Raw genomic sequence first — 15,487 nt, 5'->3', positions numbered from 1 at the left:
CAACTCCCATCATCCCTAGCTAGCAAGACCAGTGGTCAGGGATGATGGGAATTGTAGTCCAAAAAGAGCTGGAGACCCAAGGTTGGGAAACAATGTTTAGACAGACCTGTAGAAATTGGGTCATTTGCTTAGCCAACCTCGAAAACGTCCCCTTTAAGAAAATAAGCAAGCGAGGTATTCATGCGCACAACAGGATGTGGCTTGACATTTGCTTGTGGGGCGGTTTCTGTCAAGCAGTGGTTACCACAGGGCAGGTTTCGTTGCAGCGTGGGGCTTCGGTGATCAGGCACTTTTCCTGCCACGGTTAGAAATAGCACATGTTGTCCCACCCACAATGGCGGCTTCAGGGCCTGGCGCTATCGCACAATCAATCTCCTGCCTCAGCCAAAAGCTGTTGCTCCGTGATGCAGGTGCACCGGTTGTGGTCGGTGTGTGCCGCATTTCAAATGGAAAGTTCAGTGGGTATTTGTTTTGCACCACTCCTGACATGTTTTGGTACCTCTCCCCTGCCGACACAAACGTGCCTCTATAACAAATGAGCACTCTGGATTTCAGCGACATCGAGTCCTCTCTTTCCTTTCCTTTCTGAAGGCTGCTGAGTAGCCTAGATGACTCTTACTGTGAGAATAATGGGTCCTCAGCATGTCCTTGTGCCATTTCCTTTTTAATTCAGTTTTTATTGTGACAGAGAAGAGCGAGAGACAGCGGAGCTGTTGCCTTGGGGGGGGGGGCTTCTTCTGACAGTGTCTTAGAAACTAGTTATTTGTCTGGACCTTAGAAGCAAAGGCTACTGAATACAGAGTAAAGTATAGATGTACACAGTATAACAGATGAAGTACAAGGTATTTGGTTTCTTATGGGCAAAGGGTTATCTCATGTCAACTTCTCCAAATATCCACACCATACATTTAAAACACATGGCTTTCCCCAAAGACTATTGGGAACTGTAGTCTATACCCAATGTAGCTATAATTCCCCAGCACCCTTAATAAACTACAATTCCCAGGATTCCTGGGGCAGTAGGAGCCATATGATTTAAATGTATGGTACGCATGTGACCATTGTAAAAGTTTCCCTTTTGAAGTTTTGTTCTTCCAGGATGAGTGTCTTTTAAATCAGAACCAGTGAGGGCGGTGAAGGTCCTGTGTGAGTGTCTGGAAGCGGTTGGAGGATGGATGGCGGCTAACAGATTGAGGTTGAATCCTGACAAGACAGAAGTACTGTTTTTGGGGGACAGGAGGCGGGCAGGTGTGGAGGATTCCCTGGTCCTGAATGGGGTAACTGTGCCCCTGAAGGACCAGGTGCGCAGCCTGGGAGTCATTTTGGACTCACAGCTGTCCATGGAGGCACAGGTCAAATCTGTGTCCAGGGCAGCTGTTTACCAGCTCCATCTGGTACGTAGGCTGAGACCCTATCTGCCTGCGGACTGTCTCGCCAGAGTGGTGCATGCTCTGGTTATCTCCCGCTTGGACTACTGCAATGCACTCTACGTGGGGCTACCTTTGAAGGTGACTCGGAAACTACAACTAATCCAGAATGCGGCAGCTAGACTGGTGACTGGGGGCGGCCGCCAAGACCATATAACACCGGTCTTGAAAGACCTACATTCCGAGCACAATTCAAAGTGTTGTTGCTGACCTTTAAAGCCCTAAACGGCCTCAGTCCAGTATACCTGAAGGAGCGTCTCCACCCCCATCATTCTGCCCGGACGCTGAGGTCCAGCGCCGAGGGCCTTCTGGCGGTTCCCTCATTGCGAGAAGCAAAGCTACAGGGAACCAGGCAGAGGGCCTTCTCGGTAGTGGCGCCCGCCCTGTGGAACGCCCTTCCAGCAGATGTCAAAGCGATAAACAACTACCTGACATTCAGAAGACATCTTAAGGCAGCCCTGTTCAGGGAAGTTTTTAACGTGTGATATTTTATTGTATTTTTGGTTTTTATGGAAGCCGCCCAGAGTGGCTGGGGAGGCCCAGCCAGATGGGCGGGGTATAAATAATAAATTATTATTATTATTATGAAGATCAACAACACATGGCCTGGTGTGCTCTGTAGCAGAGTATTCCTGGATATCACCCTGACCTTGTTGATCTCATACCCTCCATCATTAATAATAATAATGATAATAATTTTTATTTATACCCCATCTATCTGACTGGGTTTCCCCAGCCACTCTGGGTGGCCTCCAACATATTAAAAACATAATAAAGCATTAAACATTTTTAGAAAAACTTCTCTATACAGTGGTACCTCGGGTTAAGTACTTAATTCGTTCCGGAGGTCCGTTCTTAACGTGAAACTATGCTTACCCTGAAGCACCACTTTAGCTAATGGGGCCTCCTGCTGCTGCCGCGCCGCCGGAGCACGATTTCTGTTCTCATCCTGAAGCAAAGTTCTTAACCTGAAGCACTATTTCTGGGTTAGCGGAGTCTGTAACTTGAAGCGTATGTAACCTGGAGTGTATGCAACCCGAGGTACCACTGTACAAGGCTGCTTAGGGGTTGGATAACTCCATGCAGCCAGTTTTTTTGCGGCACCCACTAGGTGGCTGCCAGCTTTCTTGTTGCACATGCTACCTCATTAAATCACTGGTTGTTTTTTTTACTATGTGTATCTCATGCCCAGTTCTCCAACGAAAATAGGGACGTCCTAAGGAAAAGTGGGAAATTCCAGGGTTAAATCAGAAATCAGTAAATCTGGGACTGTCCCTGGAAAATAGGGACACTTGGAGGATCTACTTTTTCACTTCATTGTAATCTAACCTGTGGGACAAAGTTAACCCCCCACTCCATGTGCCTTGCCCCTTCTAGTGCCCCCACCCAATTTCTTATTTCTTTTTGGTGTTGCCACTGCAGTGACACAACAGGCACAACTGATGTCAAGGAAGGAAAGGGGGCACATGGATGTATCTGGCAGGGAACACACGGTGGCGATTAATACAAAGGAAGGCCTTTGTGAAATGTGCTTTAAACGTATGTTGTAGCTGTGAACTGAGCTCCCTGTGGCATTCAGGTGTGCAGCAATGATGTTTGGCTTGCCCAGAGATCTTTGTTTTTAGCCTGGCATTTCCCAACGACAGATATTTGAGTTCTGTTTGGGTTCCTGCTGCGGCAGTTGTTGAAACCATATGGCTATCTGGATGTTGTAGCTGTTGCTATTTATTATTTTTAAAGGTTATGTGTATATTGTGAACCTCTTTGGGATCTATTTACATGTGAAGAGCAGTGTATGTTTAAAAAAAATAAAAAATAAAGGAGGTAGGAGAAAAGGTGTTCAAATAAAAATAATAATAACCTGCCCATCTGACTAGGTTACCCCAGCCACTTTGTGCAGCTTCCAACAAATTCAAACATCAAACATTGAAAAATTCCTTGTACAGGGTTGCCTTCAGATGTCTTCTAAAAGCCAGATAGTTGTTTATTTCCTTGACATCTGGTGAGAGGGTGTTCCACAGTGCAGGCGCAACTACTGAGAAGGCCCTCTGCCTGGTTCCCTGTAACCTGAATGATGGGGATGGAGACACTCCTTCAGGTATGCAGGACCAAAGCTGTTTAGGGCTTTAAAGGTAAGCACCAACCCTTTGAATTGTGCTCAGAAACGTACTGGGAGCCAATGTAGATCCTTTAGAAGACCCAGCCACCCTCCTGCTGCTCCTTACCACAACCCTGTAAGGGATATCAATACTTTTCCAATGCAGGAAAGATAATAAGGGTGGGAGGCTGGAGCTGAGCTAGCTTATAACTCACAGGTAAAGTCTTAGCTGATATTCCATACAGGCTGCTACTCACATAGAATCATAGAATCATAGAGTTGGAAGAGACCATAAGGGCCATCGAGTCCAACCCCCTGCCAAGCAGGAAACACCATCAGAGCACTCCTGACATATGGTTGTCAAGCCTCTGCTTAAAGACCTCCAAAGAAGGAGACTCCACCACACTCCTTGGCAGCAAATTCCACTGTCGAACAGCTCTTACTGTCAGGAAGTTCTTCCTAATGTTTAGGTGGAATCTTCTTTCTTGTAGTTTGGATCCATTGCTCCGTGTCCGCTTCTCTGGAGCAGCAGAAAACAACCTTTCTCCCTCCTCTATGTGACATCCTTTTATATATTTGAACATGGCTATCATATCACCCCTTAACCTCCTCTTCTCCAGGCTAAACATGCCCAGCTCCCTTAGCCATTCCTCGTAAGGCATCGTTTCCAGGCCTTTGACCATTTTGGTTGCCCTCCTCTGGACACATAAGTGTTCTATTTAGAAATCCCAAATTGTTGCTGCAATGGATCACTTTCCACCTCTGCTTAGGAGGTGACATTTCAGGTGGGTTTATGGCCACAAAAATAACATCCAGCATCCCTTTGACAATAGTGTAAAGGGACAGGGTGCCATCTAGTGGCTTTTGATGGATATATTGTTTTTGAATCTATACACATAACACATATGCACATAACACATGTCTTAATGTATTTTTAATCTTTGTTGGAAGCTGCCCAGAGTGCCTGGGGAAACCCAGCCAGATGGGCAGGGTATAAATAAATAAATTATTATTATTATTATTATTATTATTATTATTATTATTATTATATCTGCAGCAGCTGTTTTTCACATGTTGTTCACCTGAGTGCTGCTTCACTGCTCTGCATCTCTCTCAGAGTCAGTCCATTGTTGATGGCTTCCTTCATGGATCATCACCCTGTCTCTGTTTGCTTGACGACTCATGGGAAGACAGTTTTGGTCTGTATTTTACCATGCTAAACCCAGTGTCTGGCATCCAGAAATTAGAAGGGGTGTGTGTTCAGGCCCTGCTCGGCATAGTTCATAGCTTCTCTGAGTTATTCAAGCCCCTTCGCCACGGCAAGGCAGTGATCCATGGGGTCACGAAGAGTCGGACACGACTAAACGACTAAACAACAACAACAAGTGTTCAGGCACCCCACAAATTCGTCACATTGTGCATTGTTCAGCTGAGCCGCGATTTTCAGGAGGCATTTAATGTGGGCCCCGTTCCTTGTGATTTCAAGAGGAAGGAAGCTGATGCCTCAAAGAATACACCTTTTCCCCACTTCCCTGCGGTGTGGGAGCAGACGGAGCCACAAGCAAGGAGGAGGGTTTTTGTTGAGGTGTTACATTCACTTTGCACAGTGTGTGGGCTCCAGGCACAATAATAAATCCCAGTGTCACCGGCCATGAGGTTTTTGATGCTCAGGAAGAACTTGGTGTCTTCAGGTCTTGATCCTTGGATGTGGGGCGGTCCCTCGGCAGATGAGGATCCCACGGCAACAGAATAGGCAAGCAGCTGAATCTGTCCTTTGAGAATTTGCCTGTACCAGTAGATATTGGGGTTGGATGCCCCATTTATGTTGCAATTAAGAGATACCTTGCTGTCTGGCTGCTGTATCACCGATTGTGGTGTCTGAACAATGGTTGGAGAACCATCACCTATGATCCACCAAAGAAAGCAGGAAAACACTTAGTACAGTTAAGAATATTTTATTATTGCTGTGTGTCTATGTTGGGGTAGCCAATGTGGTGTTGTCCAGATATTACTGAAGCTCCCATCTGCTCCTGATGACATGGCAAATGGTCAAGGACGATGGGAGTTGTAGTTGAGAATATCTGTAGAATGTTTCACATAGGGAACCCTAGCTAGCTTTGATTTTTCATTTCCAGTGACATTTCATTCAGCCCAAGAAAATACATTCCTACACGTCCCACCACCACCACATATAAGTTAACGCACCACCCTCCTCCAGTGTTTGAAAAACTAATTAACATTTTCACATGGCAATATATTGTTCACGATTAATTGCTTACAGATCCTCCATTCCGGCTTTGTTTAACAATTAATTGCTTGCCATCCTGCATTCGTAGTTCATGCTTTATGTCCCTCAAATAATTAAAAAGCTTACGGAACTATAATGTTTATAGCAGAGCACATTATAAAACTTTTGCCCCCTGCTCAAGAGAATGCAGTCTACCAGCAGGAAAATCGACTGGAACTTTGCCCTTGATTTCGGGGGGGGGGGGGAATGGATACCATAATTATTACCATTCATTATAACTAGGTTTTCTCATACAAGCAGCCAGTATCTTCAAAGTCAATTACGAATGTGGGCTTTTAGCCCATCAGCAAACAGGAAAGCCCATCTGGAATATCTCCCACTAAATAAATCTATGGCGTGATATACAGAGAGGTATTGCTGGAAGTTTGATACAGGATGGGCAAAGGCAGATTGGGTTCTGCTGGATAGCTGGGTGATTTCCGGTAGATGACACAAGGTTTTCAGTGACTGCATAGGATTACCAATAACAGCAGCACCCAGGCACCTACATTACGCTGTTGAAATTAAGAAAGCTGGGAAGAGGGTAACTAGGAGTGGATTTTTGTGTTGTGGAAGGACTAGTTCTAGTAAGGTAAAGGTAAAGGGACCTCTGACCATTAGGTCCAGTCGTGGCCGACTCTGGGGTTGCGGCGCTCATCTCGCTTTATTGGCCGAGGGAGCCGGCGTACAGCTTCTGGGTCATGTGGCCAGCATGACTAAGCCGCTTCTGGCAAACCAGAGTAGCACACGGAAACGCCGTTTACCTTCCCACGGGAGCAGTACCTATTTATCTACTTGCACTTCGTGCTTTCGAACTGCTAGGTTGGCAGGAGCAAGGACCAAGCAATGGGAGCTCACCCCGTCGCGGGGATTCGAACCACTGACCTTCTGATCGGCAAGTCCTAGGCTCTGTGGTTTAACCCACAGCGCTACCCGCGTCTAGTATTCAGTGCTAATTTCGTGGCTCGTAATTCCTTAATTCTGGAAGCAGGTGTCTTTTGCATGGTTCCTGTTGGTGAACTATGAGATTCTTGTAAAAAAATATCTAGGTCTGAAGTCTGCCCAACCCTGCTTTAGAGGACTGCCCCCTTTCCAGGACACCTTGACTTTGTATGAAAGAACAAAGGTCTGCTGCAGTTCCCCAGAATGACACACAACCTACCCAATGCCCTATAATGTCCCAAGGGCTAGAGAGAGGCAATGGACCGGGTGGCATGATAGTCAGTGTTGGCTGGGGGTGTGCACACCTTCCCCTCCACCCCAACCCCAGTTATCACATTGTTATAATAACCATGATAACGAAATGGACCCTCCATGTTCAGGATTAGCATATCTACTCCTCAACCAGGGAGGTTCGTTGCTTGTGTGCCATCATTGGGAATTTCCTGTAGTATCTTGTTGGTTCCTGCTGGAAATAGGGGGAGGCAATGGGACTTTCCCCCTTCCAACCACATGCTGTTCTGGAGGTTCTTGTGACAGCCCCCCCCCCCCGGCCAATTCCAGGGGACGCAGGGGTGCAAAGCCCCATTGCACAGGTGGAAATCCTTGCAGAGGGCTCCCATTTAATGCGACTCATTAGGCAAATTCCAGCCAGGGTGCTGGCCTCAATGGACCTTGGGTTTTTTATGGTTTGGGGGGGGGGGGGCAAAAGAGGTTTAGCCAATTTGTACACTGCTTCAGAAATTTGCTTTGGCCAGATATACGTAGCAGGGCAAAAGTAACGAACACAAACATGGCAATCTCGCATTTCCTCCTTTTTAGAAACTACCATCTGTCTCCCTCTTCACTTTGTTTTGAAATTTCCCCAACCCAGAGAAACAAAGTGAGCAATGCTGATTGATTCAATCAATGTTATCCATCGCCTTCATTTCGCACATGAGGCATAGGGAGGTTTGCTGAGTTTTTCCTCCCACGAGGGATTCAAAAAAAGCTATCCATATTGGTGATTTGTCTTAAAACAGATGTGCACATTCCTTTATCTTCTGCGGTTGCTGACCTGGTTCTGCAATCCTGGGGGCATGCAGGTTGGCCTAAGTCAGTATGAAGTATCCACAACCGGACAGAGTGCCTCCAAAGGGCTATGTGATGTTGGCATGTTATCAGCACACTTCATAGAATTGTAGAGGGACCCTGAGGATCATCTAGTCCCACCCCGTGCAACACAGGAATTTGCAGCTGTCCCATACAGGGATTGAACCTGCAACCTTGGCGTTATCGGCGCCACGCTCTAACCAACTGAGCTATCCAGCTATCCAACTGACCAACTGAGCTATCCAGGCTGACTTGCTTAGACCGACACATGCAGCAGAGGAAAGACTTTTCCTAGCAAATCACATCATGTGGACTTTCCAAACGGTACTGCTGATACGGTATTTGAAGTGGTTCACATATCGTTATCTCAGCAATCTGTATAAACCACTTTCTAAGGGAGGTCTGGGCTATTATCCCCGAGGACTGAGAGAGGCAAAATCATTTGCTGCAGGTCACCTAATGCAGCAGTGGCTAACCTGTGGCTCTAGACTACAGCCCCATCATTTCTTACAACTGGCCATGCCAGCCAGGGTGATAGAAGTTGGGAGATCGACAGCACAAACGACCAAGTAACTGCTGATATCTTGAGCTGTTGCAACAGACATTTCCTGGGAAAGGAAATTGGCACTTATTCCAATTCCCATGTTTCAAACGCTGGAGGGCCACAGATTTCGCCATCCCAGACCTGAGGAGCATGAACCACGGACTTCTGCACCACCTTCTAAACTACACCAGTTCAGCTGGGTGCCTAGACAATGCCCTTCCAATTGTTATACGCTCAAAGCCACATATTGCTCACTCAAATGCAAATAGTCAACACAGATGGGAAGAGCTGCTCTACTTACATGAAATGCCTATGGCAAGCCAAAGCAAAGCACAAATCGGCCACAGGGTTGCCATGTAATCTTGTTTCCTTGGCTCGCTGCTGCCTTCTGAGTCCTCCTCCCTCTGACTTGGTTTCTATGCCTTTACGGACAACATTTCTCTTTGTTGCATTCACATTCCTCGTTTACAGTGCACCCTGGTGAAGAAGCCTGAAGTTGCAGACACAAATACTCCACTCTCACCTATGATATTGGCACTCTCTCCACCAAGATTTTCTTATAAACAATATCATACCCTCCAACCTTTCTCCAATGAAAATAGGGATGTCCTATTCCATCATAATAATAGTAATAATGTTATTATTTATACCCCACCCATCTGGCTGGGTTGCCCCAGACACTCTGGGCAGCTTCCAACATATATAAAAACATACTAAAACATTTAAAAACATCCCTATATAGGGCTGCCTTCAGTTGTCTTGTAAAGGCTGTATAGTTACTTACCTCCTTGGCTCGGTGGTCACATAACTTCATACCCTCCAACATTTCTCTGATGAAAATAGGGATGCCCTAATGGAAAGCGGGACATTCCAGGATCCAATCAGAGAGCAGAATGGCTTCTGTAAATCCGGGACTGTCCCTGGAAAACAGGGACACTTGGAGGGTCTGTGAGGTCCGGAGGGTGGCAGCACGAGAACAGGCCTTTTCTGTAATGGCTTCCCACCAATGGACCACTTCAAAATTGCTGGGGGACTTGGTGGAGCACTCAATGGTTTCCCTGCCTTTGGGGCAATTTCAACATAGTGTGCTGGGTGCTGTACGATCATTGTGTTCTGTTGCTTCTTACAGACTGCATTCTGTAAGGGAGCCAGTGTGGTGTAGTGGTTAGGAGCGGTAGACTCGTAATCTGGTGAACCGGGTTCACATCTCCGCTCCTCCACATGCAGATGCTGGGTGACCTTGGGCTAGTCACACTTCTCTGAAGTCTCTCAGCCCCACTCACCTCACAGAGTGTTTGTTGTGGGGGAGGGAGGGAAAGGAGAATGTCAGCCGCTTTGAGACTCCTTCGGGTAGTGATAAAGCAAGATATCAAAGCCAAACTCTTCTTCCTCTTCTTCTGTTGTATTACAATTGGCGCTCGCTGAATTCATATCGTAATACATTAAAAATGCAGTTACATAAGAAATAAAAGCAGCAATAGAAATGCAATTAAAAATACAATTTAATGCGGACATGACGTGGGCCACCCGAATGAAACATGCAGACCACTGGTGATCCACAGACCACAGTTTGGGATCCCCGCCTTGGAGCTACAACATCGTCAACAGTTGGCCCTCCAGCCCTCTGCCTGAAGATCTTTTGTGAGCAGGGCCCTCTGAACATTGAGGGGGACCAGCCCAGTAGGACACAGTGCCTTGGCTCTCAGGAGCCAGTGCCCTGGGTGCTGCATATGAAGGAGAAGACACACACTCAGACTGCTGAATGACAAAGACTACTTCATTTTTTGTACCTCTAACCTTATGTAACTCTCTAGTGTCACCAGCGCCACCTCGTGATGTTAATTGTAACTGTACTTCCTTTGCAACTACAGTCGTACCTTGGAAGTCGAACGGAATCTGTTCCGGAGGACCGTTCAACTTCCAAAACGTTCAGAAACCACAGCGCGGCTTCTGATTGCAATTGGAAGCCGCGGAAGCTCCATTGGACGATCGGCTTCCAAAAATAGTTCGCAAACTGGAACAGTCACTTCTGGGTTTGCGGCATTCAGGAGCCAAAACGTTCAAAAACTAAGCTGTTTGAAAATCAAGGTACGACTGTATCAGGTCCCACTTATTACATCTACCATCACCCCTCTAAGTACTGTATTTACTCGAATGTCATGCACAACTTTCTTAGCCAAATTTAGGGTGCGCATTAGATTTGATTACAAGCTTGAAAAACACCGCTGACATAGCAAATACTTTTTTTTGTTTCAAGGTTTTGAAATTTGAGGTGCACATTAGATTTGATGGAGCATTAGCTTCACATAAATACGATAACTTTTTCAATTGCCAGAACTGCTCCTATTATCAAAGAATTTCTCCTAATGTTCAGATGAAAACTCCTGTAATTTAAGCCTACACAACCCAACTCTGCAGTGAATAAGATCTGCCCTGGTTTTTTTTTTAACTATTTGATTGCTCCCGCCCCCCGCAACTACCATTAATATTCCTAGGACTATTGCTACAGTATTACTAAACACGCACACAATTCACCCCAATAACATGTCCAATTTAACCAGCTAGCAGAAAGTGGGGTTGAAATATAGTACAGTGGTACTTCAGGTTTAGTACCTCTCTATAAGACGCACCAGACCACAAGACGCACCTAGTTTTTGGAGGAGGAAAACAAGAAAAAAATATTCTGAATCTCAGAAGCCAGAACAGCAAGAGGGATCGCTGTGCAGTGAAAGCAGCAATCCCCCTTGCTGTTCTGGCTTCTGAGATAGCTGCACAGCCTGCATTTGCTCCATAAGACGCACACACATTTCCCCTTACTTTTTAGGAGGGAAAAAGTGAGTCTTATAGAGCAAAAAATACGGTACTTAATTTGTTCCGGAGGTCCGTTCTTAACCTGAAACTGTTCTTAACCTGAAGCACCATTTTCGCTAATGGGGCCTCCTGCTGCCGCTGTGCTGCCGGAGCACGATTTCTGTTCTCATCCTGAAGCAAAGTTCTTAACCTGAAGCACTATTTCTGCGTTAGCGGAGTCTGTAACCTGAAGCGTATGTAACCTGAGGTACCACTGTAATCTGCCACAATTCCCAGCAAGATATATTCATTTATTTCAGTTATGAGTCACTCTGTGTTCTGTAAGTGACCAACAACAGGACAGCTTAACAAAATAATACAACACAATCAAATAAACACTTAAAATCAACAACTGAGGCATCACAATGCAACTCTAAAACATGCTCAAAGGCACAGAAGCACAACCACAGTTGCTTGAGCCTAAAACAACACATCCAAAGCTCAAAAAGGAGGCTGATATTCTTCTTTCAGCAATAAATACAGTAAATAATCAGCATTTTGAAAGTCTGGGCCTTCATTTTCCTCCATGAGGCATGTGGTCTGGTGAATGGGGACTGCTCTGAGACAAGGAATCAAGCAAAGCCAGAGGATATACCCCACAGGTTGTTTTTCCACACTTGCCCACTTTCCTGGAATCGCTAACTTTTATTCACTTACTTTTTACAGATCATCCAGATGGTGCCGTTGTTATCTTACAGCATTCCAGTGTTTTCTGAGCCGTTCTCGTGTTTTTGAAGACCATAGAATCATAGAGTTGTAGAGCTGGTCATCCCAAAGGTCATTTAGTCCAACCCCCTGCAATGGAAGAACCACACCTCTCCTGCTCCCATTAAAATAGCTTAAGACCATTCTCGTTGGCACATAACAGGGCAAATGTGGCAATTTAAACGAAAAATAATCCCATCTTGTGCAAAATCCTAGGCACAGCTCAGAGGATGCTGAGAGAGAGAGAGAATGTGAATTCTATTCTCACAACAGCGATGCGAGACAGAAGTTCAAACAGGACACAGTTGATTATATGAGCTCTAAAAACACACACACACAAAACACTGTTTTGGAGTTTAGATTAGGAAACCATGAAAGCAATCATTTCCAAATTCTTCAGGGCAAAGATCAACATTAATTAGTGCACTTTTTAAAAAGGAAAAAAAAAGAATGTCAATCATAACTCATTCACTGAGCAATTACTCCCAACTTCTAGAGGACCTGGCAAGAAATGCTGCTGGCACATGTCATATGAGGTGATGTGAAACTGTTATTTACAGTATGATAAACACTGCCAAATGTGCATAATAGTAGTGATGGTATTTGGTAAGTTTTTTCACAAAAGAAACAGACTTAAGATGCAGAGTGCCATGTCTCAAGTTCTCCAGCGTATTTAAGCAAGCGCAGAGATAAAATGCAAATAGGATTGCCAACTGCTCAGCTCACTGCAGCTGCCTTTTAACAGCAGCTTGATGTGTAGCCATTAGCAGGTGGTGATGTTTATCTCCATGCTATGGAAAGCCTTTGCCAGATGATCTCCGCACATTAAAAATAAGCACAAGAGCAGGCCAGACACTTGTTTTTCTGGTCACTTGGCAATCTAATTTTCCCTATCTGCCTGGGACAACCCTGATTCTCTGGTGCTTGTTCCGAATAAAACATTTGTCCCTATTATGCTTTTGTTCCAGCATTTTGCAGAGATTTGGGGGTGCTTAAAAAAAATTCTTTTTTAAAAAAATATATACAAATGTACAACCGTTATATCCAATAGCTAAAAGAATCCTGGGAACTACAGTTTGGAGGCGCAGGTTAATTCTGTGTCCGTGGCAGCTGTCTACTAGCTCCATCTGGTATGCAGGCTGAGACCCTACCTGCCCGCAGACTGTCTCGCCAGAGTGGTGCATGCTCTAGTTATCTCCCGCTTAGATTACTGCAATGCACTTTACGTGGGGCTACCTTTGAGGGTGACCCAGAAACTGCAACTAATCCAGAATACGGCAGCTAGATTGGTGACTGGGAATGGCTGCCAAGACCATATAAAACTGGTCCTGAAAGACCTGAATTTGCTCCCAGTACGTTTCCGAGCACAATTCAAAGTGTTGGTGCTGACCTTTAAAGCCCTAAACAGCCTCGGCCCAGTATACCTGAAAGAGCATCTCCACCCCCATTGCTCAGCCCGGACACTGAGATCCAGCTCTGAGGGTCTTCTGGCAGTTCCCTCACTGTGAGAAGTGAAGCTACAGGGAACCTGGCAAAGGGCCTTCTCGGTAGTGGCACCCACCCTGTGGAATGCCTTCCCATCAGATGTCAAGGAAATAAACAACTTTCTGACTTTTAGAAGACATATAAAAGCAGCCCTGTTCAGGGAAGTTTTTAATGTTTGATCTTTTATCATGTTTTTCGTATTCTGTTGGGAGCCGCCCAGAGTGGCTGGGGTATAAATAAATTGTTGTTGTTGTTGTTAAGAGTGCTAAGAATTGTTAGGAGACCCCTATCTTCCTCGCAGAGCTACAATTCTCAGACGAATTCATTGTTAAAACTCTCTGAGAATTGTAGCTCTGTGAGGGAAATAGGGGGTCTTTCATCCAAGAACTCTCAGCACCCTTATCCATGTACCCTTCCCATAATTCTTTGAGGTAATGTAACCTGGGTGTCGTGACCTGGGACCCAGGAAGTATGTCAGAACCCATAGAACAGACCCCTCTGCTTTCACCCTCTGTCACAGAGCCTGGTTCTGATACACAACTGACCTCAGCCTGCTAAGTGCCGAGTCTACATAAACACTGTCTCACAATCACAATTGTCCAATATAAAAGCAGGTACCTAGTGAAACAGATATTTTGTTAATGCAGTTGTTTTACACACTTCATGTAATGCTCAATTAAACCCCAAAGCCAGAGCCAGAAATGTCAAGAATCAATCAGATCATCTCTGAATTGAGTACACAAAGGATTGAGACCCCTTTGCGTGTTCTTACACTGTAGAGTCAGAATCATAGATCTGGAAGTTTAAACTGTTTTTCTCTTCTCCATGCACCCCCCCACACCTGTCAATAGAAGATGCATTTTTGTCTTTTTTTGCTAACAAGCAGGGCCTCTCTTATCAGCTTCACGTAGCAGAAAGGCGAGGCGGCCTTGAAGAGACGAGAAGCTCTAAAGAGCAATAATTCAGACAGGCCGCTTCATAACAGACTACCCAAAACGCAACATTTTGCAGGAGACCCATCTGGGGTGGCTTATAGCCTATTAAAATTACAATTTCCTTAAAATAGTATAAGACAATTACAAATGTGACCAGCTCAGCAGTTTAAAAATAATAAAGGCATGGCCTAGGACATAAGGGTCTGCCCAAAATAAAAGGTGTTAATAAACTGGCAAAAAACAGTGAATGAGGGGACAAACCGCACATCATAAGGCAAAGGATTTCAAAACATGGGTGCCACCACTGAGAAGGCCCTCTCTCTTGTCATACACAGCTAATCACACACACACACACACACACACACACACACACACACACAGTGTTTGGGAGCAGGCAAGATGGCAGTTCCTAAGGTATTCTGGACCTAAGTAATCTAGGGCTTTAAAGCTAATAATCACCAACGCTAAACTAAGCGTCTCTGCCCTCATTGTTCAGCCCGGACACTGAGGTCCAGCTCCAAGGGCCTTCTGGCGGTTCCCTCACTGCAAAAAGTGAGGTTACAGGGAACCAGGCAGAGGGCCTTCTCAGTAGTGGCGCCTGGCCTGTGGAACGCCCTCCCACCAGATGTCAAAGAAATAAACAACTATCTGACTTTTAGAAGACATCTGAAGGCAGTTTTTAATGTTTTTAATGTTTAATGTTTTATTGTGTTTTTAACATTCTCTTGGGAGCCGCCCAAAGTGGCTAGGGCATGGGTGGGCAAACTAAGGCCCGGGGGCCGGATTCCGCCCAATCGCCTTCTAAATCCGGCCTGCGGACAGTCCGGGAATCAGCGTGTTTTTACATGAGTAGAATGTGTGCTTTTATTTAAAATGCATCTCTGGGTTATTTGTGGGGCATAGAAATTCGTTCATTCCCCCCCCAAAAAAATAGTCTGGCCCCCCACAAGGTCTGAGGGACAGTGGACCGGCCCCCTGCTGAAAAAGTTTGCTGACCCCTGGGCTAGGGAAACCCAGGCAGATGGGCGGGGTATAAATAGTAAATTAATAATGATAATAATAATATTGATTGTGAGCATGCACATACATGCACTACTCTTCTTAAAATTCCTTTGCTCAATTCTT

At 45.4% G+C, this 15,487-nt stretch overlaps 1 long non-coding RNA gene across 2 annotated transcripts; it reads right to left on the bottom strand.

The window, feature by feature from the left end:
* Window positions 1–5,297: 5,297 nt before the first annotated feature.
* Window positions 5,298–12,176, bottom strand: LOC310753064. 2 transcript variants are annotated; one of them, XR_014543140.1, is made up of 3 exons: window positions 11,895–12,176; window positions 8,689–8,877; window positions 5,298–5,429 (listed from the first exon to the last, which is right to left on the bottom strand). It is a non-coding gene; the product is annotated as an uncharacterized lncRNA (long non-coding RNA). The 2 variants fall into 2 exon arrangements; XR_014543141.1 differs by having other exon boundaries at window positions 8,689–8,864; window positions 11,895–12,175.
* Between the last annotated feature and the right edge of the window lie 3,311 nt (window positions 12,177–15,487).

This window comes from Podarcis filfolensis, assembly GCF_964270895.1.
Source record: "Podarcis filfolensis genome assembly, chromosome: 17".
NCBI lineage: Eukaryota > Metazoa > Chordata > Lepidosauria > Squamata > Lacertidae > Podarcis > Podarcis filfolensis.
This window is presented reverse-complemented; position numbering and strand designations above follow the sequence as displayed.